Source organism: Musa acuminata, chromosome BXJ1-1 (genome assembly GCF_036884655.1).
Source record: "Musa acuminata AAA Group cultivar baxijiao chromosome BXJ1-1, Cavendish_Baxijiao_AAA, whole genome shotgun sequence".
NCBI lineage: Eukaryota > Viridiplantae > Streptophyta > Magnoliopsida > Zingiberales > Musaceae > Musa > Musa acuminata.
The window spans coordinates 26,659,000-26,686,919 of NC_088327.1; the positions used below are offsets into that span (position 1 = coordinate 26,659,000).

General features: G+C 46.9%; 22 non-coding genes and 4 pseudogenes across 22 annotated transcripts; all 26 read left to right on the forward strand.

Annotated features, from left to right (window-relative positions):
* Positions 1-404: 404 nt before the first annotated feature.
* Positions 405-523, forward strand: LOC135593143 (5S ribosomal RNA). Its single transcript, XR_010479423.1, has one exon. It is a non-coding gene; the product is annotated as a 5S ribosomal RNA (ribosomal RNA).
* A 10,315-nt stretch (positions 524-10,838) lies between these two features.
* Positions 10,839-10,957, forward strand: LOC135592461 (5S ribosomal RNA). The gene has a single exon (XR_010479068.1). It is a non-coding gene; the product is annotated as a 5S ribosomal RNA (ribosomal RNA).
* Positions 10,958-11,307: 350 nt separating this feature from the next.
* On the forward strand, positions 11,308-11,426 carry LOC135593217 (5S ribosomal RNA). The gene has a single exon (XR_010479455.1). It is a non-coding gene; the product is annotated as a 5S ribosomal RNA (ribosomal RNA).
* Positions 11,427-11,776: 350 nt separating this feature from the next.
* On the forward strand, positions 11,777-11,895 carry LOC135590947 (5S ribosomal RNA). Its single transcript, XR_010478356.1, has one exon. It is a non-coding gene; the product is annotated as a 5S ribosomal RNA (ribosomal RNA).
* Positions 11,896-12,245: 350 nt separating this feature from the next.
* LOC135592343 (5S ribosomal RNA) lies at positions 12,246-12,364 on the forward strand. The gene has a single exon (XR_010479004.1). It is a non-coding gene; the product is annotated as a 5S ribosomal RNA (ribosomal RNA).
* A 350-nt stretch (positions 12,365-12,714) lies between these two features.
* LOC135594012 (5S ribosomal RNA) lies at positions 12,715-12,833 on the forward strand. Its single transcript, XR_010479952.1, has one exon. It is a non-coding gene; the product is annotated as a 5S ribosomal RNA (ribosomal RNA).
* Positions 12,834-13,183: 350 nt separating this feature from the next.
* On the forward strand, positions 13,184-13,302 carry LOC135591299 (5S ribosomal RNA). The gene has a single exon (XR_010478469.1). It is a non-coding gene; the product is annotated as a 5S ribosomal RNA (ribosomal RNA).
* Positions 13,303-13,652: 350 nt separating this feature from the next.
* Positions 13,653-13,771, forward strand: LOC135592015 (5S ribosomal RNA). The gene has a single exon (XR_010478786.1). It is a non-coding gene; the product is annotated as a 5S ribosomal RNA (ribosomal RNA).
* Positions 13,772-14,121: 350 nt separating this feature from the next.
* LOC135589008 (5S ribosomal RNA) lies at positions 14,122-14,240 on the forward strand. The gene has a single exon (XR_010476570.1). It is a non-coding gene; the product is annotated as a 5S ribosomal RNA (ribosomal RNA).
* A 2,951-nt stretch (positions 14,241-17,191) lies between these two features.
* On the forward strand, positions 17,192-17,310 carry LOC135593858 (5S ribosomal RNA). Its single transcript, XR_010479853.1, has one exon. It is a non-coding gene; the product is annotated as a 5S ribosomal RNA (ribosomal RNA).
* A 350-nt stretch (positions 17,311-17,660) lies between these two features.
* Positions 17,661-17,779, forward strand: LOC135592525 (5S ribosomal RNA; annotated as a pseudogene).
* Positions 17,780-18,129: 350 nt separating this feature from the next.
* Positions 18,130-18,247, forward strand: LOC135592604 (5S ribosomal RNA; annotated as a pseudogene).
* Positions 18,248-18,597: 350 nt separating this feature from the next.
* On the forward strand, positions 18,598-18,716 carry LOC135588532 (5S ribosomal RNA). The gene has a single exon (XR_010476318.1). It is a non-coding gene; the product is annotated as a 5S ribosomal RNA (ribosomal RNA).
* Positions 18,717-19,066: 350 nt separating this feature from the next.
* Positions 19,067-19,185, forward strand: LOC135592455 (5S ribosomal RNA). Its single transcript, XR_010479063.1, has one exon. It is a non-coding gene; the product is annotated as a 5S ribosomal RNA (ribosomal RNA).
* A 350-nt stretch (positions 19,186-19,535) lies between these two features.
* On the forward strand, positions 19,536-19,654 carry LOC135592505 (5S ribosomal RNA; annotated as a pseudogene).
* A 350-nt stretch (positions 19,655-20,004) lies between these two features.
* LOC135589139 (5S ribosomal RNA) lies at positions 20,005-20,123 on the forward strand. Its single transcript, XR_010476611.1, has one exon. It is a non-coding gene; the product is annotated as a 5S ribosomal RNA (ribosomal RNA).
* A 350-nt stretch (positions 20,124-20,473) lies between these two features.
* Positions 20,474-20,592, forward strand: LOC135593666 (5S ribosomal RNA). Its single transcript, XR_010479766.1, has one exon. It is a non-coding gene; the product is annotated as a 5S ribosomal RNA (ribosomal RNA).
* A 2,949-nt stretch (positions 20,593-23,541) lies between these two features.
* On the forward strand, positions 23,542-23,660 carry LOC135593146 (5S ribosomal RNA). Its single transcript, XR_010479425.1, has one exon. It is a non-coding gene; the product is annotated as a 5S ribosomal RNA (ribosomal RNA).
* A 350-nt stretch (positions 23,661-24,010) lies between these two features.
* On the forward strand, positions 24,011-24,129 carry LOC135592200 (5S ribosomal RNA). The gene has a single exon (XR_010478948.1). It is a non-coding gene; the product is annotated as a 5S ribosomal RNA (ribosomal RNA).
* A 783-nt stretch (positions 24,130-24,912) lies between these two features.
* Positions 24,913-25,031, forward strand: LOC135591938 (5S ribosomal RNA). Its single transcript, XR_010478709.1, has one exon. It is a non-coding gene; the product is annotated as a 5S ribosomal RNA (ribosomal RNA).
* Positions 25,032-25,381: 350 nt separating this feature from the next.
* Positions 25,382-25,500, forward strand: LOC135593150 (5S ribosomal RNA). The gene has a single exon (XR_010479426.1). It is a non-coding gene; the product is annotated as a 5S ribosomal RNA (ribosomal RNA).
* A 350-nt stretch (positions 25,501-25,850) lies between these two features.
* LOC135588846 (5S ribosomal RNA) lies at positions 25,851-25,969 on the forward strand. The gene has a single exon (XR_010476502.1). It is a non-coding gene; the product is annotated as a 5S ribosomal RNA (ribosomal RNA).
* A 350-nt stretch (positions 25,970-26,319) lies between these two features.
* Positions 26,320-26,438, forward strand: LOC135590284 (5S ribosomal RNA). Its single transcript, XR_010477696.1, has one exon. It is a non-coding gene; the product is annotated as a 5S ribosomal RNA (ribosomal RNA).
* Positions 26,439-26,788: 350 nt separating this feature from the next.
* LOC135590714 (5S ribosomal RNA) lies at positions 26,789-26,907 on the forward strand. The gene has a single exon (XR_010478126.1). It is a non-coding gene; the product is annotated as a 5S ribosomal RNA (ribosomal RNA).
* A 349-nt stretch (positions 26,908-27,256) lies between these two features.
* Positions 27,257-27,375, forward strand: LOC135593869 (5S ribosomal RNA). The gene has a single exon (XR_010479861.1). It is a non-coding gene; the product is annotated as a 5S ribosomal RNA (ribosomal RNA).
* A 350-nt stretch (positions 27,376-27,725) lies between these two features.
* On the forward strand, positions 27,726-27,844 carry LOC135592564 (5S ribosomal RNA; annotated as a pseudogene).
* Positions 27,845-27,920: the final 76 nt, after the last annotated feature.

Below are 27,920 nucleotides of genomic sequence, written 5' to 3' on the forward strand. Positions count from 1 at the left end.
ATCAATTGATGGGTTAATTGATCTAATCCATATTATTGAGTTAAGTGTGCAGGAGTAACTACGATAACCAGAAAACACAAAGCAAGAATACTAGAGTCAAGATCGATGGACGTTTAAGAGTCCGAAGAATCGTCGGAGATGCTGCTGGAACCAACCGAGAAGAAATCGGGAACCTATCGGAATTTTCGGAGGTTCGCCGAAGAGATCGTCGGAGGTTCACGGAGATCACCGAGAAGGCTCGGCTACTCGTTAAAGTCATCACAAGATCGGGAGCTTGCAGGGAGTACGTCGGAAAGCTCTCTGGAACAAGACCCGACGTTCGCGGTTGAAAACGGGCAAGAGGCTCTGGACGTTGAAGCGCCCGCCGAGATGTGCACATAGGCGAGGGACGAAGCACCCGAAACGGGTGCGATCATACCAGCACTAAAGCACCAGATCCCATTAGAACTCCGAAGTTAAGCGTGCTTGGGCGAGAGTAGTACTAGGATGGGTGACCCCCTGGAAAGTCCTTGTATCGCACTCCTTTTTGCATCCCGAGATACGAAACATCTCCCATAGACATCCGAGACGATTGTTTTGGGGCTCGGAATTTGCTGTGACCGCTACGCAGTCAGTATCGTGGGGCTCGGAAAGAGCTTTCCGGATTGGGGTCGCAATAGTGATTCCGAGATCGTTCGAGAAAGTGCCGATGGTTTCGGCGCGAGCTTGCCGTGACCGATACGCGGTCGATGGGCTAGGGCTCGGAGAGAGCTTGCAATAGGGATTTCGTGATCGTTCGAGAAAGCGCCGACGATTTCGTGACGGGCAAGAGGCTCCGGACGTTGATGCGCCGGCCGCGACGTGCAGATAGGCGAGGGACGAAGCACTCGAAACCGGTGCGTGTTAGGATCGAGAGCACTAAGAGGGGGGGGTGAATTAGTGCAGCAGAAATCTTTCAGCAATTAAAAACGAAAGCTGCGTTCGTTCGATAAAAACTATTTTGATGCAAAAGCTGATTCTAAGATTACTTATGATTAAGTGCAGTTTACGTCTAAACACAGTTTGCGTCTAAGCGCAGTTTACGCAGTTTACATCTAAATGCAGTTTGCGTCTAAATGCAGATTGCGTCTAAGCGCAGTTTGCATCTAAGCGCAGTTTGCGTCTAAGCTCAGATTGCGTCTAAGCGCAGTTTACGTCTAAGCGCAGTTTGCGTCTAAGCGCAGTTTGCAGTTATAAATGGAATCAAAACGTAAACGTAAATTGCAAAGAAACTCGTTCGTAAAAGCGTAGAAGGTAGTTTGCAGTTATAAATAGAATCAAAACATAAATGTAAACTGCAATGTAAAGATCGTACGAAAACACCGATTTACGACTGAATGCAGATTCGGAAAGATCAGAACTTAGAAACTTGTTCGTAAAAGCACAGAGAGTAGTAGCTATGTAGGAGGTTTGTATTAATGATAAAGTGCTTAAAATAAACGCAAACCAGAGATTTAGAGTGGTTCGGTCAGTCTTGACCTACTCCACTTTTGGCTTCGTCCACCGACGAGGTTACCGACATCAACTAGAGGCCTTCCTTCAATAGGCGAAGGCCAACTGCCCTTTTACAGTTTCACTCCTTTTGACGGGCTCAGGAAACAACCCTTATAGAACCTTTCTCTCCTCTCTTTACAACTCAAGACTTGAAGAACAGAAAGAGGAGAACTTTTGGACTTAACACAAATTTGAGCTCTTAGAATCACAGAAAAGATCAAGAATTCGGTGTAGTTCTGTATCTTTTCAGTGCTGAATGGGTGGGGTATTTATAGGCCCCAACCCAGTTCAAATTTGGAGCACAAAACGATCAAATCCCAGAATTCCGGGATCAGGCGGTTGCACCTCCTGACTGGAGAGGTTGCACCGCTTGGCAGAGCTCGAGGAATGAGCCCAGGCGGTTGCACCTCTCTGTTAGGGGCGGTTGCACCGCTCTGCCAGAGCTCGAAGACCGAGCTCAGGCGGTTGCACCGCCTGACTGGAGAGGTTGCACCGCTTGGCAAAGCTCGAAACTTGAGCTCTGGCGGTGCTACCTCTTGACAGAGGAGGTTGCACTGCCCAGTCTCGCTCGGAGACTGAGCCCTGGGCGGTTGCACCTCTTGGCTGGGGCGGTTGCACCGCCCAGTCTCGCTGGGAGACATAGCCTGGGCGGTGCTACCTCCCTGCCTGGGCGGTTGCACCTCCCACAGCAACCTGGGTCCGAATGGGTTGAACCATTCGACCCAATTTGAGTTCTTCAGGGGCCCAATTGCCCCAGGATTAAGCTAATGGGATCACCTCCCATTTCTAACTTAATCAAAGTGCTAACTACGATTATTTCCTAAGACATATTCTGCAGCTTGCTTCGGTGCGTCACTCGCTTCTTCCGGCGAGTTTCCGGCGAACTTCCGTTGATCATCCGATGAACCCTCGGTGATGCTCCTGCGGACTTCCGGCAAACTCCTGGACTGCGACGATCCACTTGGCAAGTTCCAACGAGCTCCTTTGGCAAGCTTCTGGACTTCTCGAATTTGTTCCCGCAGAACATCCGACGACTGTCCGAACTTCCGTCGAGCTCTCGAACTCCCAACGTGATCATTGTCATGACTCCGGCGTAACTCCTACTGCATGTCTTACTTTCATCGTAGTTAATCCTGCACATGTAAACAAAACTTCGATCAAGACAATTAATCCTAAGCAATTAACCAAGTTGTCCGGCTTGTCATTGGTCCCTCGACGCTTCGTCCGATTCTTCGGCGCATCGTCCTTTCCTGCGGCCTATTGCCCAATCGGCCAGTTGGCTCCGCAACTCCGATATCCTTGGCACAATACCCGCTCTTCTTGGCCCGATGCTCGAGTCCACGGCCCGAAGCCTTCTGTCGATACGTCGACTGATCCACCGGCCCGACGTCCAATCTTCTGACATGTTCCTCCGGCACAACATGATTTTCCTGCTTTAATTGTCTCATCCTGATCGAGGCATCCTGCGTCACTCAAAACGCAGATTAAATCATAAACATACATCAAGTAATTTCATCATCAAAATACGAGATTCAACAATCTCCCCCTTTTTGATGATGACAACCACTTGATGACGGAGTTAAACTTAACTCCTAGAGTTTAAACAAACTCCCCCTATCAATATGCCATATTGATAGAAACTCTTAGATTCAAAAATCTAAGCAACATGTCATCATAAACGGAGTTAACCTTAACTCCTAGAGTTTAAACAAACTCTCCCTATCAATATGCCATATTGATAGAAACTCTTGGATTCAAAAATCCAAGCAACATGTCATCATAAACTTATGCATAACATGTCATGTCATCAACATACTTCTCCCCCTTTGTCATCAACAAAAAGGAGAAGTACCACAATCAAGTGTTTGTGATTTTGGTTCAACTCATTGCATGAAAAACATAATATCAAGTTTTATCATCATGCAGTTTTGAAGCCAGAAAATTTAGCAAATATTACATCATGCTTAGAACATTCAAGCTATCAAGTTTTAGATATACAAGTTTTACAGCATACAAGATAGCACTTTTATAACATGCAAGCTAGCAATGTTGTAACATGTTAGAACTTGCAAGCTAGCAATTTAGAGATGTTCAAGAAGGCAACTCTTGCTTCTTAAAATATGCAAGTTGCAAGCTAGCAAATTTTTACGATATGCAAGTTTTGCTTCTTGAGATAGGCAAGATAGCACTTTTGCAATTTTTGTTTGGCAAGCTTGTGATGTTCAAGATAACAAGCTCTTTCTTCTCTTTTGAGAAATGTCATTTTTGCTTTCTTTACAAAGTGCAAGCTAGCAAAATGCCAAACTAGCAAGAGATAATGTTTTACATGAGGCAAGCAAATAATTTGGCAAGTGTTACATTTGCATCTTCTCTTTAGATGTGCAAGAAAATAAACAAGTTTTTGCATTTTCTTGACATTTCAAGCTAGCAATTATCGGTGATGTTCAAGATAGCAATTTCTTCTCCTTTGTAATTTTTGCCTTTTTCTTGAATTGTGCTAGCAATCTATCTCCCCCTTTGTCATTGTCAAAAAGAAGGAAAAAAACCCTTTACATCAATTTCTAAATCATGACAAAGGTAAGTAATCATTCTTATTTGTGCATCATTATAGTTTCAATGCACAAATTCATTAACATTACATTTCATTTTTTTATGCATGATACCGAAAAATCAATCATCATCATGAGCATATCAAACATGATATTCAAGCATTCATGATATATCATTTTGGCAACATGATCATAGATATTCAAACGATGGTATCTAAATGTCAGAATTCATTACATCCTATTATGCATGATCATTAACTCCTCATTTGTATTTAATGCATTATTTCATTTCATCTCATAAGGAATATCAAGAAGAGTTATTGGATGATGAGATAAATATTTTATGAATACACGGAATATCATAAGTGTTTCATGTATTCATATTTTCACATGAAGCATATTATCATTTTTAAGATTCATAACATGAATAACGTTATTACTATTTCATCAAAATCAATTTCGAGATTCACACAATATCATGAAATCATTAATCTCGATAAGATGGGAAAAGCATTTTCTGACAGTGGGTTTTGTGAATGCCTGTGGATATGAGCGGGAGACCCAAATAAGGAACTGGCAGGCTTCCTTCACTATCCCCCAAAGTTTGTGCAATAAAGACCTTTTCCTCAACGTAAGGGCTCATATATACTTTACTTTTCGCATGATTTAACTGAAGTCCAGAAACCATACCAAAGTCATTCATAATAGTAGCCAGGTTCTTTACTGAAGTTGGATCATTTAGGAGAAAGATAAGTAAATCATCTGCAAATGTTATATGTGATATATGAATAGAGCCAGCATTGGGTACCTTAATGCTGCCATTTAAGACTGCATGTTCCAACATACAGCTAAGTCCTTCCATCGCAATAGTAAAGAGATACGGAGAGAGTGGATCACCTTGTCGGATGCCATTCGTGCTCCCAAAAAAACCAATAGGTGAGCCATCCGTTCTTGGAAAAATAGGCTTCTATCAAAAGCAGGACGACTCGAACTCATCCGTTCTGTATTGCACTCCTACTCTATATATTGGTGTAATGCATTTCTTTTGCCTACTGGACTTCTCCAAGATATTGAACGGTTATTAATGAACTTCTTCTGGAATGGCACAAATGATAAGGCAATGCATATGGTAAATTGGGATAGCATTTGCAAACCGAAAGATGAAGGGGGGCTAAACTTGAGAAATACTAGAGATTGGAATCAAGCATGCCTGGTACAACAATTGTGGAATCTTTTGCAAAACAAATGTTCCTTATGGTCACAATGGGTTTCTGCTAGGTATCTTTCAAAGGAATCAATCTGGGAAATTTCAACAAGAACATACCACTCTGCAGCTTGGAAAGGAATTTTAAAGGCAAGGAATTGGCTAATCAAACATATTTCGTATGCAATCTCTTCTGGAACTAGTACTAATATGTGGTACGATCCTTGGGTGAATGGGAAGAGTATATTTCAATTATATGGCGACAGAATACGAAAAGATCTTGAGGCTCCCAAAGATTGGAAGGTTTCCGAGTTCATTGCTAACGGTACTTGGTGTCTCCCTAATCTTATTTCTCCCAAAATGTTATCACTTTGGCCGACTATTATAGCTATTCCAATCAGGAACAACTCTTCAGATACACTTATTTGGCCTTATGACAATGGCAAATTTAGTGCCACATCCGCATGGAATCAAATTAGGCAAAGAAATAACAAGTGGGTCCCAAGCAGTTGGACATGGGATCGACCGGGATCACAAAGACACTCCTTATGTACATGGCAGGCCCTTCTCAATAAACTACCTACAATAGACAATATGAAAAGAAGAGGTATCTATCATGTTAACCGATGCTCCCTTTGTTTGCAAGAAGAAGAAACTGTTGACCACCTCTATTTTGCTTGTGATTATACAAAATGGATATTGAAGGAGATTCTCCAGCGATTTGAACTCAATAGACTGCCGCAACCAAACTTGCACCAAGAACTAGGCGACCTTATGCAATGTTTCTCAAGAAAAGGGCCTCTTACACAACTGGCAAAGGTTACTTTCAGATGCGCTATTTGGTGGATGTGGAAGGAGAGATGTAATAGAATCTTTGAATATCAACACACAAACAATGCTCAGCTCTTGAAAGAGATTATTAGAGACTCAAGATCCTGTATGGAGCATGATCTCAAAACCGAGCACTTCACCCGAAGAGAAAAAGATATTTTTATAAAATTTAATTTTGCTATTAGCTAAAGATCTTGGGAATGATGCCAAATAATGTACCCACAGGTAGTTATAGTCTACAGCATGTGTAGTCATAACTATCGCATTCGCACTCTATGAGTTACTTGGCTTTGTCTATGACTTGTATAGATAAAGCTAGTTGTAGAAACTTTACACATAATCAATTTACTTTTACTTACCAAAAAAAAAAAAGCATTTTCTTTTTAAGTGATTCTTTTAACACATCATAAAAAAAAAAACTCATTCATAATTCAAGTGATTTACAAGATATCATAAATGAATTTATCACTTGTATTTCATCAAAATCGAGAACTCTAGAGATAGAAAATGATTGAAGCATTTAACATGATTGAAGCATGATTCATATTTAAAGTGTATCTTATACGAATCAAGCATTTGTCAAATCTGAAATCATCCTCAAAATTACATTCAATAAATTCATGTATGACAAGCATAGATTTATTGAAAAATCAATAAGATAGAGGATTACATTTCAAGTGTTCATCAATTGTAGCATTTCATCATATGATAAGATATCAATGCGTAAAACTGTAAAGCAAGATTTTGTTTGATATCTTGATACAGGGCATGATGTACATATTTCGAATATTTTAGCAAGTGTAGCATTGCATCACATGGTAAGATATCAACTCGTATGATGCAAATTTTTGTTTGATACCTTGATACAGGGCATATAGCAATGATAGCAATCATATATTTCTTGGTGATGCAAGCATGGGATAATCATAGCATAGTGTTTATAGCATCAATTCATATATTTCTCCCCTTTTTTAAGTGTTTCATCTTAAGTGATCGATTTCATGTTAGCATGCCTTTTTATTTATGTCAAATGAAAACATGCATCAACGTTTAGGATCATAAAATGAATTTCATCATAAAACCATCAATCACAAAAATCATCATGTATAACTTTAAAATCTCATGCATAAAATCGTTAAATCATAGTATCAAAACTTTAATATTTTCATTGCAACATTAAGCAAGGTTTCATTGAACATAATTTTGAATGATTCTTATAAATGCCTAAAACTTCTTTAGTTTTAATTTATATGATTGACTTTATAATAGCATGCTCAACTCTTCATTCTTATGTCAAAACCATACATCATATTTAACAAACAAAGACAATGAAAAATATCAAGCCTTCTAGACAAAAGCCATGTATCGTCACTGAAAATCAATAAAAATCATCAAAATATATATTCTTGCTTCTCAAGCACATAAATAAGATTTAATCTCACTAGGTGTACAATCATTAGATTTCTATCTTGCATTAACATAAGACATGCAATTTTCTTTTTCATTTTCAAAATTACAAGCATGATCATATTTTTGCATTTTTATTATTAAATTATTAAAAATGTAATTTTCAAGAAAATTTAAAGAAAAAGAAAAATGCATCATGAAAAACATCATGTAATTTCGAAGTAAATTAAAGGCATTTTGATTACCTCAGCGTCGAAAGGCGTAAAGGCATAGTTTGCCACCTCGCCTTGGTTGATTTTCTCCTCGTCTTCAGAGGAGCTCGATTCATCCCAATTTTTGTTCTTCTTCTTGTGTTCAAAGCAAGTAGTTCCGTTCTTTTTACTTTTTAATTTTTGTTTCAATTGTAGTTTAAGTTCACCATCACTTGAGCTTATGCTCGAGTGGTCTTCAAATGTTCTATGTCCCAAATCCTTCCTGTTATTTGGAAGGTGGTTCTCAAGTTCTTCACGTGTATTGCACGTCATTTCATATGTGATCAATGAACCAATTAGTTCTTCAAGTAGAAACATATTTAAATCTTTTGTTTCTTGTAAAGCCGTTACTTTTGAATCCCACTTCTTAGAAAGAGAACGCAAAATCTTGTTCACAAGTTCAGAGTTCGAAAAACATTTGCCAAGAGCTCTTAAACCATTGACGACATCCGTAAAACGGGTGTACATGTCACCAATGGTTTCGCTTGGCTTCATTTGAAAAAGCTCGAAATCATGCAGTAAAATATTAACTTTCGAGTCTTTGACTCTACTAGTTCCCTCGTGCGTGATTTCAAGAGTGCGCCAAATATCGAAAGCCGTTTCGCATAAAGAAACCCGATTGAACTCATTTTTGTCCAAAGCGCAAAATAAGGCATTCATAGCCTTTGCGTTTAAAGAAAAATACTTCTTCTCTAAATCTGACTATTCGTTCATCGGTTTAGAGGGAAGTTGAAAATCGTTTTCAACGATATTCCATAAATCCAGATTTAGAGAAATCAAGAAGACTCTCATTCGAGTTTTCCAATAAGTGTAGTCCAATCCGTTAAAGAACGGTGGACGAAAGACCGAAAAGCCCTCTTGAAGAGCCATTTCTCTCGGGTGTAAATCCGAAATGAGAAATACCCCGCTCTAATACCAATTGTTAGGATCGAGAGCACTAAGAGGGGGTGGGTGAATTAGTGCAGCGGAAATCTTTCAGCAATTAAAAACGAAAGCTGCGTTCGTTCGATAAAAACTATTTTGATGCAAAAGCTGATTCTAAGATTACTTATGATTAAGTGCAGTTTAAGTCTAAACACAATTTGCGTCTAAGCGCAGTTTATGCAGTTTGCGTCTAAATGCAGTTTGCGTCTAAATGCAGATTGCATCTAAGCGCAGTTTGCATCTAAGCGCAGTTTGCGTCTAAGCTCAGATTGCGTCTAAGCGCAGTTTACGTCTAAGCGAAGTTTGCGTCTAAGTGCAGATTGCATCTAAGCGCAGTTTGCAGTTATAAATGGAATCAAAACGTAAACGTAAACTGCAAAGAAACTCGTTCGTAAAAGTGCAGAAGACAGTTTGCAGTTATAAATAGAATCAAAACGTAAATGTAAACTGCAATGTAAAGATTGTACGAAAACACCGATTTACGACTGAATGCAGATTCGGAAAGATCAGAACAAAGAAACTTGTTCGTAAAAGCGCAGAGAGCAGTAGCTATGAAGGAGGTTTGCAGTAATGATAAAGTGCTCAAAATAAACTCAAACCATAGATTTAGAGTGGTTCGGTCAGTCTTGACCTACTCCACTTTTGGCTTCGTCCACCGACGAGGTTACCGACGTCAACTAGAGGCCTTCCTTCAATAGGCGAAGGCCAACTGCCCTTTTACAGTTTCACTCCTTTTGACGGGCTCAGGAGACAACCCTTACAGAACCTTTCTCTCCTCTCTTTACAACCCAAGACTTGAAGAACAGAAAGAGGAGAACTTTTGGACTTAACACAAATTTGAGCTCTTAGAATCACAGAAAAGATCAAGAATTCGGTGTAGTTCTATATCTTTTTAGTGTTGAATGGGTGGGGTATTTAGAGGCCCCAACTCAGTTCAAATTTGGAGCTCAAAACGATCAAATCTCGGAATTCCGGGATCAGGCGGTTGCACCTCCTGACTGGAGAGGTTGCACCGCCTGGCAGAGCTCGAGGACTGAGCCCAGGCGGTTGCACCTCTCTGTCGGGGGCGGTTGCACCGCTCTGCCAGAGCTCGAAGACCGAGCTCAAGCGGTTGCACTGCCTGACTAGAGAGGTTGCACCGCTTGGCAAAGCTCGAAACTTGAGCTCTGGCGGTGCTACCTCCTGACAAAGGAGGTTGCACCGCCCAGTCTCGCTCGGAGACTGAGCCCTGGGCGGTTGCACCTCTTGGCTGGGGCGGTTGCACCGCCCAGTCTCGCTGGGAGACATAGCCTGGGCGGTTGCACCTCCCACAGCAACCTGGGTCCGAATGGGTTGAACCATTCGACCCAATTTGAGTTCTTCAGGGGCCCAATTGCCCCAGGATTAAGCTAATGGGATCATCTCCCATTTCTAACTTAATCAAAGTGCTAACTACGATTATTTCCTAAGACATATTCTGCAGCTTGCTTCGGTGCGTCACTCGCTTCTTCCGGCGAGTTTCCGGTGAACTTCCGTCGATCATCCGATGAACCCTCGGTGATGCTCCTGCAGACTTCCGGCAAACTCCTGGACTGCGACGATCCACTTGGCAAGTTCCGACGAGCTCCTTTGGCAAGCTTCTGGACTTCTCGGATTTATTCCCGCAGAACATCCGACGACTGTCCGAACTTCCGTCGAGCTCTCGAACTCCCAACGTGATCATTGTCATGACTCCGGCGCAACTCCTGCTGCATGTCTTACTTTCATCGTAGTTAATCCTGCACATGTAAACAAAACTTCGATCGAGACAATTAATCGTAAGCAATTAACCAAGTTGTCCGGCATGTCATTGGTCCCTCGACGCTTCGTCCGATTCTTCGGCGCATTGTCCTTTCCTGCGGCCTATTGCCCAATCGGCTAGTTGGCTCCGCAACTCCGATATCCTTGGCACAATACCCGCTCTTCTTGGCTCGATGCCCGAGTCCACGGCCCGAAGCCTTCTGTCGATACGTCGACCGATCCACCGGCCCGACGTCCAATCTTCTAACATGTTCCTCTGGCACAACATGATTTTCCTGCTTTAATTGTCTCATCCTGATCGAGGCATCCTGCGTCACTCAAAACGTAGATTAAATCATAAACATATATCAAGTAGTTTCATCATCAAAATACGAGATTCAACAGTGCGATCATATCGGCACTAAAGCACCGGTTCCCATCAGAACTCCGAAGTTAAGCGTGCTTGGGCAAGAGTAATACTAAGATGGGTGACCCCATGGGAAGTCCTCGTGTTCCACTCCTTTTTGCTTCCCGAGATGCGAAAAATCTCCCGTAGACCTCCGAGACGATTGTTTTGGGGCACGAAATTTGCCGTGACCGTTACGCAGTCAGTATCGTGGGGCTCGGAGAGAGCTTTCTGGATTGGGGTCGCAATAGCGATTCCGAGATCGTTCTAGAAAGTGTCGATGGTTTCGGCGTGCGCTTGCCATGACCGATATGCAGTCGTTGGGCTAGGGCTCGGAGAGAGCTTGCAATAGGGATTTCGTGATCGTTCGAGAAAGCATCGATGGTTTCGTGACGGGCAAGAGGCTCCGGATGTTGATGTGCCAGCCGCGATGTGCACATAGGCGAGTGACGAAGCAAGCGAAACGGGTGCGATCATACCAGCACTTAAGCTTCGGATCCCTTCAGAACTCCGAAGTTAAGCGTGCTTGGGCGAGAGTAGTACTAGGATGGGTGACCCCATGGGAAGTCCTCGTGTTGCACTCCTTTTTGCTTCCCGAGATGCGAAACATCTGCCGTAGACCTCCGAGACAATTGTTTTGGGTCACGGAATTTGCCATGACCGCTACGCAGTCAGTATCGTGGGGCTCGGAAAGAGCTATCCGGATTGGGGTCACAATAGCGATTCCGAGATCGTTCGAGAAAGTGCCGATTGTTTCGGCGCAAGCTTGCCGTGACCGATACGCGGTCGATGGGCTAGGGCTCAGAGAGAGCTTGCAATAGGGATTTCGTGATCGTTCGAGAAAGCGCTGACGATTTTGTGACGGGCAAGAGGATCCGGACGTAGATGCGTCGGCCGCGACGTGCAGATAGGCGAGGGACGAAGCACTCGAAACCGGTGCGATCATATCAGCACTAAAGCACCGGATCCCATCAGAACTCCGAAGTCAAGCGTGCTTGGGCGAGAGTAGTACTAAGATGGGTGACCCCTTGGGAAGTCCTCCTGTTGCACTCCTTTTTGCTTCCCGAGATACGAAACATCTCCCGTAGACCTCCGAGACGATTATTTTGGGGCACGGAATTTGCCGTGACCGCTACGCAGTCAGTATCATGGGGCTCGGAGAGAGCTTTCCGGATTGGGGTGGCAATAGTGATTCCGAGATCGTTCTAGAAAGTGCCGATGGTTTCGGCGTTTGCTTGCCGTGACCGATACGCAGTCGTTGGGCTAGGGCTCGGAGAGAGCTTGCAATAGGGATTTCGTGATCGTTCGAGAAAGCGCCGACGGTTTCGTGATGGGCAAGAGGCTCCGAACGTTGATGCGCCCGCTGCGACGTGCACATAGGCGAGGGACGAAGCACCCGAAACGGGTGCGATAATACCAGCACTAAAGCACCGGATCCCATCAGAATTCTGAAGTTACGCGTGCTTGGGCGAGAGTAGTACTAGGATGGGTGACACCCAGGGAAGTCCTCGTGTTGCACTCCTTTTTGCAAACCGAGATACGAAACATCTCACGCAGGCCTCTGAGACGATTGTTTTGGGGCTCGGAATTTGCCGTGACTGCTACGCAGTCAGTATCGTGGGTCTTGGAGAGAGCTTTCTGGATTGGGGTCGTAATAGCGATTTCGAGATCGTTCTAGAAAGTGCCGATGGTTTCGGCGTGCGCTTGCCGTGACCGATACGCAATCGTTGGGCTAGGGCACGGAGAGAGCTTACAATAGGGATTTCGTGATCGTTCGAGAAAGCACCGACGGTTTCGTGACGGACAAGAGGCTCCGGACGTTGATGCGCCGGCCATGACGTGCACATAGGCGAGGGACGAAGCACCCGAAACCGGTGCGATCATACCAGCACTAAAGCACTGGATCCCATCAGAACTCCGAAGTTAAGCGTGCTTGGGCGAGAGTAGTACTAGGATGGGTGACCCCCTGGTAAGTCCTCGTGTTGCACTCCTTTTTGCGTCCCGAGATATGAAACATCTCCCGTAGACCTCCGATACGATTGTTTTCGGGCACGGAATTTGCCGTGACCGCTACGCAGTCAGTATAGTGGGGCTCGGAGAGAGCTTTCCAGATTGGGGTCGCAATAGCGATTCCGAGATCGTTCTAGAAAGTGCCGATGGTTTCGGCGTGCGCTTGCCGTGACTGATACGCAGTCGTTGGGCTAGGGCTCTGAGAGAGCTTGCAATAGGGATTTCGTGATCGTTCGAGAAAGCATCGAGGGTTTCGTGACGGGAAAGAGTATCCGGACGTTGATGCGCCAACCGCGATGTGCACATAGGCGAGGGACGAAGCAAGTGAAACGGATGCGATCATACCAGCACTTAAGCTCCGGATCCCATCAGAACTCCGAAGTTAAGCGTGCTTGGGCGAGAGTTGTACTAGGATGGGTGACGCCCTGGAAAGTCCCCGTATCGCACTCCTTTTTGCGTCCCGGGATACGAAACATCTCCCGTAGGCCTCCGAGACGATTGTTTTGGGGCTCATAATTTGCCGTGACTGCTAAGTAGTCAATATCGTGGGGCTCGGAGAGAGCTTTCCGGATTGGGGTGGCAATAGCGATTCCGAGATTATTCTAGAAAGTGCCGATGGTTTCGGGGTGCGCTTGTCGTGACCGATACGCAGTCATTGGGCTAGGGCTCGGAGAGAGCTTGCAATAGGGATTTTGTGATCGTTCGAGAAAGCATCGATGGTTTTGTGACGAGCAAGAGGCTTCGGAAGTTGATGCGCCTACCGCGATGTGCACATAGGCGAGGGACGAAGCAAGTGAAACGGGTGCGATCATACCAGCACTTAAGCTCCGGATGCCATTAGAACTCCGAAGTTATGCGTGCTTGGGCGAGAGTAGTACTAGGATGGGTGACCCCCTGGAAAGTCCTCGTGTCGCACTCCTTTTTGCGCCCCGAGATACGAAACATCTCCCGTAGGCCTCCGAGACGATTGTTTTGGGCCTCGGAATTTGCCGTGACCGCTACGCAGTCAGTATAGTGGGGCTCGGAGAGAGCTTTCTGGATTGGGGTCGCAATAGCGATTCCGAGATCGTTCTAGAAAGTGCCGATGGTTTCGATGTGCGCTTGCCGTGACCGATACACAGTCGTTGGTCTAGGGCTCAGAGAGAGCTTGCAATAGTGATTTCATGATCGTTCGAGAAAGCATCGACGGTTTCGTGACGGGTAAGAGGCTCCGGACGTTGATGCGCCAGCCGCGATGTGCACATAGGCGAGGTACGAAGCAAGCGAAACGGGTGCGATCATACCAACACTTAAGCTCCGGAACCCATCAGAACTCCGAAGTTAAGCGTGCTTGGGCGGGAGTAGTACTAGGATGGGTGACCCCCTGGAAAGTCCTCGTGTCGCACTCCTTTTTGCGTCCCGAGATACGAAACATTTCCCGTAGGCCTCCGAGACGATTGTTTTGGGGCTCGGAATTTGCCGTGACCGCTAAGTAGTCAGTATCGTGGGGCTTGGATAGAGCTTTTCGTATTGGGGTCGCAATAGCGATTCCGAGATCGTTCTAGAAAGTGCCGATGGTTTCGGCGTGCGCTTGTAATATCCCATTAGTCCCACATCGGAAGTGGGGAATGTGTGTGATTAGCTTATAAGGGCCTGATGAGTGTACTACGTAACCTCCCGCTTAAGCATTTTGGTCCGTCGTTGAGGACCAAAATGGAGATATCGGCCAGTTGGCTCATCAGACCCGGGTCGTGACATTTGGTATCAGAGCCGACCTAGCATTAGGGCAGGGTGAGAGGGCTGCAGTAGGAAAGGGCTACCCGTGGATGGAGTCAGAGAACTCATCACGGCGTGGAGCCACCACTGAGTTAAACCTCATATGCACTATGCTAGGGTTCGATCTGGGATATGTCGGGCCTTGACGAGGACGTCAAGCTAATTGAGTTGGGGATAGTGTAATATCCCATTAGTCCCACATCGGAAGTGGGGAATGTGTGTGATTAGGTTATAAGGGCCTGATGAGTGTACTACGTAACCTCCCGCTTAAGCATTTTGGTCCGTCGTTGAGGACCAAAATGGAGATATGAGCCAGTTGGCTCATCAGACCCGGGTCGTGACATTTGGTATCAGAGCCGACCTAGCATTTGGGCAGGGTGAGAGGGCTGCAGTAGGAAAGGGCTACCCGTGGATGGAGTCAGAGAACTCATCATGGCGTGGAGCCACCATTGAGTTAAACCTCACATGCACTATGCTAGGGTTCGATCTGGGATATGTCGGGCCTTGACGAGGACGTCAAGCTAATTGAGTTGGGGATATTGTAATATCCCATTAGTCCCACATCGGAAGTGGGGAATGTGTGTGATTAGCTTATAAGGGCCTGATGAGTGTACTACATTACCTCCCGCTTAAGCATTTTGGTCCGTCGTTGAGGACCAAAATGGAGATATCGGCCAGTTTACCTCCCGCTTAAGCATTTTGGTCCCTCGTTGAGGACCAAAATGGAGATATCGGCCAGTTGACTCATCAGACCCGGGTCGTGACATTTGGTATCAGAGCCGACCTAGCATTAGGGCAGGGTGAGAGGGCTGCAATAGGAAAGGGCTACCCCTGGATGGAGTCAGAGAACTCATCACGGCGTGGAGCCCACTGAGTTAAACCTCATATGCACTATGCTAGGGTTCGATCTGGGATATGTCGGGCCTTGACGAGGACGTCAAGCTAATTGAGTTGGGGATAGTGTAATATCCCATTAGTCCCACATCGGAAGTGGGGAATGTGTGTGATTAGCTTATAAGGGCCTGATGAGTGTACTACGTAACCTCCCGCTTAAGCATTTTGGTCCGTCGTTGAGGACCAAAATGGATATATCAGCCAGTTGGCTCATCAGACCCGGGTCGTGACATTTGGTATCAGAGCCGACCTAGCATTTGGGCAGGGTGAGAGGTCTGCAGTAGGAAAGGGCTACCCGTAGATGGAGTCAGTGAACTCATCACGGCGTGGAGCCACCACTGAGTTAAACCTCACATGCACTATGCTAGGGTTCGATCTGGGATATGTCGGGCCTTGACGAGGACGTCAAGCTAATTGAGTTGGGGATAGTGTAATATCCCATTAGTCCCACATCGGAAGTGGGGAATGTGTGTGATTAGCTTATAAGGGCCTGATGAGTGTACTACGTTACCTCCCGCTTAAGCATTTTGGTCCGTCGTTGAGGACCAAAATGGAGATATCGGCCAGTTGGCTCATCAGACCCGGGTCGTGACATTTGGTATCAAAGTAGAACACCAAAGACCTGGAGGGTTACTGCAACCTTTAGTTATTCCTGAATGGAAATGGGAATGTATTACTATGGACTTTGTTTCGGGACTACCTAGAACCTCGAGGACGTCAAGCTAATTGAGTTGGGGATAGTGTAATATCCCATTAGTCCCACATCGGAAGTGGGGAATGTGTGTGATTAGCTTATAAGGGCCTGATGAGTGTACTACGTTACCTCCCGCTTAAGCATTTTGGTCCGTCGTTGAGGACCAAAATGGAGATATCGGCCAGTTGGCTCATCAGACCCGGGTCATGACATTTGGTATCAGAGCCGACTTAGCATTAGGGCAGGGTGAGAGGGCTGCAGTAGGAAAGGGCTACCCGTGGATGGAGTCAGAGAACTCATCACGGCGTGGAGCCACCACTGAGTTAAACCTCACATGCACTATGCTAGGGTTCGATCTGGGATATGTCGGGCCTTGACGAGGACGTCAAGCTAATTGAGTTGGGGATAGTGTAATATCCCATTAGTCCCACATCGGAAGTGGGGAATGTGTGTGATTAGCTTATAAGGGCCTGATGAGTGTACTACGTTACCTCCCGCTTAAGCATTTTGGTCCGTCGTTGAGGACCAAAATGGAGATATCGGCCAGTTGGCTCATCAGACCCGGGTCGTGATGAGTTCTCTGACTCCATCCACGGGTAGCCCTTTCCTACTGCAGCCCTCTCACCCTGCCCTAATGCTAGGTCGGCTTTGATACCAAATGTCACGACCCGGGTCTGATGAGCCAACTGGCCGATATCTCCATTTTGGTCCTCAACGACGGACCAAAATGCTTAAGCGGGAGGTTACGTAGTACACTCATCAGGCCCTTATAAGCTAATCACACACATTCCCCACTTCCGATGTGGGACTAATGGGATATTACAGCGCTTGCCGTGACCGATAGGCAGTTGTCGGGCTAGGGCTCGGAGAAAGCTTGCAATAGGGATTTCGTGATCGTTCGAGAAAGCATCGACAGTTTCGTGATGGGCAAGAGGCTCCGGACGTTGATGCGCCAGCCGCGATGTGCACATAGGCGAGGGACGAAACAAGCGAAACGAGTGCGATAATACCAGCACTTAAGCTCCGGATCCCATCTGAACTCCGAAGTTAAGCGTGCTTGGGCGTGAGTAGTACTAGGATGGGTGACCCCCTGGGAAGTCCTCTTGTTGCACTCCTTTTTGCGTCCCGAGATACGAAACATCTCCCGTAGGCCTCCGAGACGATTGTTTTAGGGCTCGGAATTTGCCGTGACTGCTACGCAGTCAGTATCGTGGGGCTCGGAGAGAGATTTCTGGAATGGGGTCGCAATAGCGATTCCGAGATCGTTCGAGAAAGTGCCGATGGTTTCGTCGTGCGCTTGCCGTGACCGATACGCAGTCGTTGGGCTAGGGCTCGGAGAGAGCTTGCAATAGGGATTTCGTGATCGTTCGAGAAAGAATCAACGGTTTTGTGACGGGCAAGAGGCTCTGGACGTTGATGCGCCCACTGCGACATGCACATAGGTGAGGGACGAAGCACCCGAAACGGGTGCGATCATACCGGCACTAAAGTAGCGGATCCCATCAGAACTCTGAAGTTACGCGTGCTTGGGCGAGAGTAGTACTAGGATGGGTGACAACCAGGGAAGTCCTCGTGTTTCAGTCCTTTTTCCATCCCGAGATACGAAACATCTCACGTAGGCCTCCGAGACGATTGTTTTGGGGCTCGGAATTTGCCGTGACCGCTACGCAGTTAGTTTCGTGGGTCTCGGGGAGAGCTTTCCGGAATGGGGTCGCAACAGCGAATCCGAGATATTTCTAGAAAGTGCAAATGGTTTCGGCGCGCGCTTGCCATGACCGATACGTAATCGTTGGGCTAGGGCTCAGAGAGAGCTTGCAATAGGGGTTTCAAAATCGTTCGAGAAAGCGCCAACGGTTTTGTGACGGGCAAGAGGCTCCAGACGTTGATGCGCCGGCCACGACGTGCACATAGGCGAGGGACAAAGCACCCGAAACGGGTGAGATCATACCATCCCTAAACTCTGGATCCCTTCAGAACTCTGAAGTTAAGCGTGCTTGGGCAAGAGTAGTACTAGGATGGGTGACACCGTAGGAAGTCCTCTTGTCACACTCCTTTTTGCGTCCCGACATACGAAACATCTCCCGTAGGCCTCCGAGACGATTGTTTTCGGGCTCGGAATTTGCTTTCATCGCTACGCAGTCAGTATCGTGGGGCTCGGAGAGAGTTTTCCGGATTGGGGTGGCAATAGTGATTCCGAGATCGTTCTAGAAAGTGACGATGGTTTCGGCGTGCACTTGCCATGACCGATACGCAGTCGTTGGGCTAGGGCTCGGAGAGAGCTTGCAATAGGGATTTCGTGATCGTTCGAGAAAGCGCCGACGGTTTCGTGATGGGCAAGAGGCTCCGGACGTTGATGCGCCTGCTACGACGTGCACATAGGCGAGGGACGAAGCACCCGAAACGGGTGCGATCATACCAGCACTAAAGCACCGGATCCCATCAAAACTCCGAAGTTAAGCGTGCTTGGGCGAGAGTAGTACTAAGATGGGTGACCCCCTGGGAAGTCCTCGTGTTGCACTCCTTTTTGCTTCCCGAGATGCGAAACATCTCTCGTAGACCTCAGAGACGATTGTTTTGGGGCACGGAATTTGCCGTGACCACTACGCAGTCAGTATCATGGGGCTCGGCGAGAGCTTTCCGGATTGGGGTCGCAATAGCGATTCTGAGATCGTTCGAGAAAGTGCCGATGGTTTCGGCGCGAGCTTGCCGTGACCGATACGCGGTCGATGGGCTAGGGCGCGGAGAGAGCTTGCAATAGGGATTTCGTGATCGTTCGAGAAAGCGCCGACGGTTTCGTGATGGGCAAGAGGCTCCGGACGTTGATGCGCCCGCTGCGACGTGCACATAGGCGAGGGACGAAGCACCCGAAATGGGTGCGATCATACCAGCACTAAAGCACTGGATCCCATCAGAATTCTGAAGTTACGCGTGCTTGGGCGAGAGTAGTACTAGGATGGGTGACACCCAGGGAAGTCCTCGTGTTGCACTACTTTTTGCTTCCCGAGATGCAAAACATCTCCTGTAGACCTCAGAGACGATTGTTTTGGGGCACGAAATTTGCCGTGACCACTACACAGTCAGTATCATGGGGCTCGGAGAGAGCTTTCTGGATTGGGGTCGCAATAGCGTTTCCGAGATCGTTCGAGAAAGTGCCAATGGTTTCGGCGCGAGCTTACCGTGACCGATACGCAGTCGATGGGCTAGGGCTCGGAGAGAGCTTGCAATAGGGATTTCATGATCGTTCGAGAAAGCGCCGACGGTTTAGTGACGGGCAAGAGGCTCCGGACGTTGATGCGCCGGCCACGACGTGCACATAGGCGAGGGACGAAGCACCCGAAACCGGTGCGATCATACCGGCACTAAAGCACCGGATCCCATCAGAATTCCAAACTTAATCGTGTTTGGGCGAGAGTAGTACTTAGATGGGTGACCCCTTGGGAAGTCCTCATGTTGCACTCATTTTTGCTTCCCGAGATGCGAAACATCTCCCGTAGACCTATGAGACGATTGTTTTGGGGCACAGAATTTGCCGTGACCGCTAAGTAGTCAGTATCGTGGGGCTCGGAGAGAGCTTTCCGTATTAGGGTCGCAATAGCAATTCCGAGATCGTTCTAGAAAGTGCCGATGGTTTCGGCGTGCGCTTGCCGCCACCAATACGCAGTCGTTGGGCTAGGGCTCAGAGAGAGCTTGCAATAGGGATTTCGTGATCGTTCGAGAATGCATCGAGGGTTTCGTAACGGGCAAGAGTCTCCGGACGTTGATGTGCCAGCCGCGATTTGCACATAGGCGAGGGACAAAGCAAGTGAAACGGGTGCGATCAAACCAGCACTTAAGCTCCGGATCCCATCAGAACTCCGAAGTTAAGCGTGCTTGGGCGAGAGTAGTACTAGCATGTGTGAACCCCTGGAAAGTCCTCGTGTTGCACTCCTTTTTGCGTCCCGAGATACGAAACATCCCCCGTAGGCCTCCGAGACGATTGTTTTGGGGCTCAGAATTTGCCGTGACCGCTATGTAGTCAGTATCGTGGGGCTCGGAGAGAGCTTTCCGGATTGGGGTCGCAATAGCGATTCCGAGATCGTTCGAGTAAGTGCCGATGGTTTCGGTGCGAGCTTGCCGTGACCGATACGCGGTCGATGGGCTAGGGCTCGGAGAGAGCTTGCAATAGGGATTTCGTGATCGTTCGAGAAAGCGCCGACGATTTCGTGACGGGCAAGAGGCTCCGGACGTTGATGCGCCGGCCGCGACGTGCAGATAGGCGAGGGACGAAGCACCCGAAACTGGTGCGATCATACCAGCACTAAAGCACCGGATCCCATCAAAACTCCGAAGTTAAGCGTGCTTGGGCGAGAGTAGTACTAAGATGGGTGACCCCCCGGGAAGTCCTCGTGTTGCACTTCTTTTTGCGTCCCGAGATACGAAACATCTCCCGTAGACCTCCGAGACGATTGTTTTCGAGCAAGGAATTTGCCATGACCGCTACGCAGTCAGTATCGTTGGGCTCGGAAAGAGCTTTCCGGATTGGGGTCGCAATAGTGTGACACCCCTCATTTCCGAATGTTCGTATAAATTTTTGGTGATAATGTAAGCATCTATTTTAATTGACAAAAGAAATAGAGTATGAATCAGAGGTAACTTATTTTTAAGATTTGGGAGATCTGTTCAAAAAAAAAAAAGAAAAAGAAAGAATCTGAGGACCTATATGTAAACCCTAAGGACCTAATCGTGAATATGATAAAAACAAGGACTAAACTGCAAAATGCACCAAATGACAAATTCCACCGCTTAAGCCTCTCTGCCTTCGTTGTTAAGGAAGCAGAGGAGGCAGCTCGTGGGTGATCAGGGAAAGAAAGGAAGAAGAAGAAGAAGAAGAAGAAGAAGAAGAAGAAGAAGAAGAGAAAGAAAATTGGGGCTTTTAGGGTTCTTGCTTTAATCTTGTCATTTCGGGTCAAAATTTCCAAAGGCAAGTGTTCTAACCCCATCCTACAGAAGTATTAGACTCTGTTTTTATGTTGATTCAAAATAAATTGGAAGATTTCTATTTAGAAACTGATATGTCTCTCTTTGGACTTAAAACCATGGATTCTGAAATATTTTCGGTATACTGACCCCTATACACTGTTTCGGCTATAAGTTTTAGCACAAAATGTGAATTCAGGCAGGAACTATTTTGTTTGTAATTAGACTCTTATGTCTTTCTTTTGACACCGATTTTGTAGAATTTGGACACCAAATACTTACCCAAACATTTTTTTCAAATGAGACTATAGATGCTGTAAAACAGAGTTCAAGATTCTTGACCTTTCGATACTAAAACGCCTATAACTCCCTGTTGAAAATTCTGGTTTGTACCAAACTGATTTTATTTGAAACTAAACTTGAAATTATCTCTTTTGACATATAGTTTGAAAATTTTGGAGTTCAATTGCCCACCCTATCGTCTGTTGAATCCGACCCTATAAATTCTGCAAAACAGTGATTGTGATTTTGACCTTGTGTTACCAAATCAGAGGTAACTCTGTGTTGGGAGCCCTGTTTCATATGAAATCTGTTCCATCCGAATATAGATTGATATATGGTTCGACCATAGCCTTCTTATGGGTATTGGAGCATAATTGTTATTCTGAAATATTTGTTCGATGTGCCACTGGAATTCTGTCCGAAATCGAGCTTTGGTCGATTTCGCGTATTCTGTTCCATTTCCTTTGGATACTTGAATTCGCCTAATCTTCTTATTGGAATTGAGCTGATTATGATTGCTTGGAATCCCTGTACACTCTTGCTTTCATTTCTTTCCTAAAATGAATACTTTTGTGAGAGATTTGTTCCTTGCATCACATTGCTTTTGAAAAGGCACATGTACGTTTGGTTGTTCCGCGTGTGCTTCCGTTATATGCTACTTATTGTTGAAACTGCCTTCTTGTACTCTGGTGTGTGGGATTGTCTGGACCTTTGCCAGAAATGGTAAAGGGTATGCGCTGATTTGCCCGCTTTGTGGGGTCCCGCTTTGTGGGATATTGCTTAGAGCCTGCGATGCTCTGCCGGCCCCCTTTGACTTCACCTAGACGTGGTTGGATGGAGCTCCCAGACGTGGGAGACTTTTGTCAGATGGTCATTCAGAAATGGATGAATCACATTCTGACTGAGATCCCACTACACCCTCTATATGTTTGATATGACATCCAGAGTTTTGGTGAGTTATTTCTGTTCGTGCTCTGGATAGTATGATATGATTGCAACGTCAAGGACGACGTTTGAGCTTCTGTACGACATATGAGTTTGATATGCTCTGAAATGCTTCATTCACTGTTGATTTTGCTTCGTAATGTTCCATATGTCGTTGATGTGATTTGGAACATTTTAAATGCCATTGATAAGCTCCGATATGTTTCCTTTGTTTCTGATATGCTCCAATTACTCTATGCCCCATCTGTCAGGAACCAAATATGTATGATTAAAAAGGACAATTATGATTCTGCTCCTAATGATATTATGTATACGAAATCGTATATTCTGCTTTGTGTTTGAAAACTGCATCTCTTTGGAAATTGTACTATTTTGATATGGATATGTTAGTCACTTGCTGAGCTCTTTATGCTCACCGCATTTGTTGATAAATTTTTTTCAGGATAGCGTATCGCTTGCTTAAATGTTAAGAATGGGCTGAGGCAGTGGAAAGTTTAGAAAACGTTGGGCAGAACTTTTGTTAGCATATATGTAGTGTGTATAAGCTACCTTGCATCTAATGAAATGTGACTATGAATCTAAACCTGTGGATTTTGTGTAAGTTAAAGGATCCCTCATGTATAGGGTTTTGGAATGTTAAATTAAATTCGTGTAATGATATGAACTTATGGTAAATCGATGATTGTGGTGACTGCATAGATTTCCCCACTTGTGGATTTATATTGTGGTTTTTATTTTGATGAGTTGAGTTCAGATTGTATAAATTATCGAGTGATGTGTGCTATGTTTATGAATTGCACAGGGTTATGAATTGGTAGATTATAGAAGTGAAATTTTTGATCTGAATGTTTTCTTAGTGACCTCAAATGTGTGTTTGGATCCTGGGTTAGTTGTGACGAAAAAAAAAAATTTTAAATATCATGGATATTTTTAGGGGTGTGACAAATAGCGATTCTGAGATCGTTCGAGAAAGTGCCGATGGTTTCGGCGCGAGCTTGCCGTGACCGATACGCAGTCGATGGGCTAGGGCGCGGAGAGAGCTTGCAATAGGGATTTCGTGATCGTTCGAGAAAGCGCCGATGATTTCGTGACGGGCAAGAGGCTCCGGACGTTGAAGCGCCGGCCGCGACGTGCAGATAGGCGAGGGACGAAGCACCCGAAACCGGTGCGATCATACCAGCACTAAAGCACCGGATCCCATCAGAACTCCGAAGTTAAGCGTGCATGGGCGAGAGCAGTACTAAGATGGGTGACCCCCTGGGAAGCCCTCGTGTTGCACTCCTTTTTGCTTCCCGAGATGCGAAACATCTCCCGTAGACCTCAGAGACGATTGTTTTGGGGCACGGAATTTGCCGTGACCACTACGCAGTCAGTATCATGGGGCTCGGAGAGAGCTTTCCGGATTGGGGTCGCAATAGCGATTCCGAGATCGTTCGAGAAAGTGCCGATGGTTTCGGCGCGAGCTTGCCGTGACCGATACGCAGTCGATGGGCTAGGGCTCGGAGAGAGCTTGCAATAGGGATTTCATGATCGTTCGAGAATGCGCCGACGGTTTCGTGACGGGCAAGAGGCTCCGGACGTTGATGCGCCGGCCACGACGTGCACATAGGCGAGGGACGAAGCACCCGAAACCGGTGCGATCATACCGGCACTACAGCACCGGATCCCATCAGAACTCTGAAGTTAAGAGTGCTTGGGTGAGAGTAGTACTTAGATGGGTGACCCCTTGGGAAGTCCTCGTGTTGAACTCCTTTTTTTTTTTTTGGAAAGTAAAAGTAAATTGATTATGTGTAAAGTTTCTACAACTAGCTTTATCTATACAAGTCATAGACAAAGCCAAGTAACTCATAGAGTGCGAATGCGATAGTTATGACTACACATGCTGTAGACTATAACTACCTATGGGTACATTATTTGGCATCATTTCCAAGATCTTTAGCTAATAGCAAAATTAAATTTAATAAGAATATCTTTTTCTCTTCGGGTGAAGTGCTCGATTTTGAGATCATGCTCCATACAGGATCTTGAGTCTCTAATAATCTCTTTCAAGAGCTGAGCATTGTTTGTGTGTTGACATTCAAAGATTCTATTACATCTCTCCTTCCACATCCACCAAATAGCGCATCTGAAAGTAACCTTTGCTAGTTGTGTAAGAGTAGACTATAACTACTCGTGTTGCACTCCTTTTTGCTTCTTGCGATGCGAAACATCTCCCGTAGACCTACGAGATGATTGTTTTGGGGCAAAAAATTTGCCGTGACCGTTAAGTAGTCAATATCGTGGGGCTCGGAGAGAGCTTTCCGGATTGGGGTCGCAATAACGATTCCAAGATCGTTCGAGAAAGTGCTGATGGTTTCGGCGCGACCTTGCCGTGACCGATACGCAGTCGTGGGGCTGGGGCTCGGAGAGAGCTAGCAATAGGGATTTCGTGATCATTCGAGAAAGAGCCGACGGTTTCGTGACGGGCAAGAAGCACCGGACGTTGATGCGCCAGCCGCGATGTGCACATAGGCGAGGTACGAAGCAAGCGAAACGGGTGCGATCATACCTACACTTAAGCTCCGGATCCCATCAGAACTCCGAAGTTAAGCGTGCTTGGGCGAGAGTAATACTAAGATGGGTGACCCCCTGGTAAGTCCTCGTGTTGCACTCCTTTTTGCGTCCCGAGATATGAAACATCTCCCGTAGACCTCCGAGACGATTGTTTTCGAGCACGGAATTTGCCGTGACCGCTAAGTAGTCAGTATCGTGGGGCTCGGAGAGAGCTTTCCAGATTTGGGTCGCAATAGCAATTCCGAGATCGTTCGAGAAAGTGCCGATGGTTTCGGCGGGAGCTTGTCGTGACCGATACGCAGTCGTTGGGCTGGGGCTCGGAGAGAGCTTGCAATAGGGATTTCGTGATCGTTCGAGAAAGCGCCGACGATTTCGTGACGGGCAAGAGGCTCCGGACGTTGAAGCGCCGGCCGCGACGTGCAGATAGGCGAGTGACGAAGCACCCGAAATCGGTGCGATCATACCAGCACTAAAGCACCGGATCCCATCAGAACTCCGAAGTTAAGCGTGCATGGGCGAGAGCAGTACTAAGATGGGTGACCCCCTGGGAAGCCCTCGTGTTGCACTCCTTTTTGCTTCCCGAGATGCGAAACATCTCCCGTAGACCTCAGAGACGATTGTTTTGGGGCACGAAATTTGCCGTGACCACTACGCAGTCAGTATCATGGGGCTCGGAGAGAGCTTTCCGGATTGGGGTCGCAATAGCGATTCCGAGATCGTTCGAGAAAGTGCCGATGGTTTCGGCGCGAGCATGCCGTGACCGATACGCAGTTGATGGGCTAGGGCTCGGAGAGAGCTTGCAATAGGGATTTCATGATCGTTAGAGAACGCGCCGACGGTTTCGTGACGGGCAAGAGGCTCTGGACGTTGATGCGCCGGCCACGACGTGCACATAGGCGACGGACGAAGCACCCGAAACCAGTGCGATCATACTGGCACTAAAGCACCGGATCCCATCAGAACTCCGAAGTTAAGCGTGCTTGGGTGAGAGTAGTACTTAGATGGGTGACCCCTTGGGAAGTCCTCGTGTTGCGCTCCTTTTTGCTTCCTGAGATGCGAAACATCTCCCGTAGACCTACGAGATGATTGTTTTGGGGCAAAAAATTTGCCGTGACCGCTAAGTAGCCAGTATCGTGGGGCTCGGAGAGAGCTTTCCGGATTGGGGTCACAATAACGATTCCGAGATCGTTCGAGAAAGTGCCGATGGTTTCGGCGCGACCTTGCCGTGACCGATACGTAGTCGTTGGGCTGAGGCTCGGAGAGAGCTTGCAATAGGGATTTCATGATCATTCGAGAAAGAGCCGATGGTTTCGTGACGGGCAAGAAGCTCCGGACGTTGATGCGCCAGCCGTGATGTGCACATAGGCGAGGTACGAAGCAAGCGAAACGGGTGCGATCATACCAACACTTAAGCTTCGGATCCCATCAGAACTCCGAAGTTAAGCGTGCTTGGGCGAGAGTAGTACTAGGATGGGTGACCCCCTGGTAAGTCCTCGTGTTGCACTCCTTTTTGCGTCCCGAGATATGAAACATCTCCCGTAGACCTCCGAGACGATTGTTTTCGAGCACGGAATTTGCCGTGACCGCTAAGTAGTCAGTATCGTGGGTCTCGGAGAGAGCTTTCCAGATTGGGGTCGCAATAGCGATTCTGAGATCGTTCGAGAAAGTGCCGATGGTTTCGGCGCGAGCTTGTCGTGACCGATACGCAGTCATTGGGCTTGGGCTCGGAGAGAGCTTGCAATAGGGATTTCGTGATCGTTCGAGAAAGCGCCGACGGTTTCGTGACGGGCAAGAAGCTCCGGACGTTGATGCGCCAGCCGCGATGTGCACATAGGCGAGGTACGAAGCAATCGAAACGAGTGCGATCATACCAACACTTAAGCTACGGATCCCATCAGAACTCCGAAGTTAAGCGTGCTTGGGCGAGAGTAGTACTAGGATGGGTGACCCCCTGGTAAATCCTCGTGTTGCACTCCTTTTTGCGTCCCGAGATATGAAATATCTCCCGTAGACCTCTGAGACGATTGTTTTCGGGCACGAAATTTGCCGTGACTGCTACGCAGTCAGTATCGTGGGGCTCGGAGAGAGCTTTCCGGATTGGGGTCGCAATAGCGATTCCGAGATCGTTCTAGAAAGTGCCGATGGTTTTGGCGTGCGTTTGCCGCGACCGATACGCAGTCGTTGGGCTAGGGCTCGGAGAGAGCTTGCAATAGGGATTCGTGATCGTTCGAGAAAGCATCGAGGGTTTCGTGACGGGCAAGAATATCCGGACGTTGATGCGCCAGCCGCGATGTGCACAGAGGCGAGGGATGATGCAAGTGAAACGGGTGCGATCATACCAGCACTTAAGCTCCGGATCCCATCAGAACTCCGAAGTTAAGCGTGCTTGGGCGAGAGTACTACTAGGATGGGTGACCCCATGGAAAGTCCTCGTGTCGCACTCCTTTTTGCGTCACGAGATACGAAACATCTCCCGTAGGCCTCCGAGACGATTGTTTTGGGGCTCAGAATTTGCCGTGACCACTAAGTAGTCAGTATCGTGGGGCTCGGAGAGAGCTTTCCGGATTGTGGTCGCAATGGCGATTCCGAGATCGTTCGAGAAAGTGCCGATGGTTTCGGCGCGAGCTTGCCGTGACCGATACGCAATCGTTGGGCTAGGGCTCGGAGAGAGCATGGAATAGGGGTTTCATGATCGTTCGAGAAAGCGCCAACGGTTTTGTGACGGGAAAGAGGCTCCAGACGTTGATGCGCCGGCCGCGACGTGCACATAGGCGAGGGACGAAGCACCCGAAACGGGTGAGATCATACCAACACTAAAGCTCTGGATCCCATCAGAACTCCGAAGCTAAGCGTGCTTGGGCAAGAGTAGAACTAGGATGGGTGACACCCTAGGAAGTCCTCTTGTCACACTCCTTTTTGTGTCCCGACATGCGAAACATCTCCCGTAGGCCTCCGAGACGATTGTTTTCGGGCTCGGAATTTGCTGTGA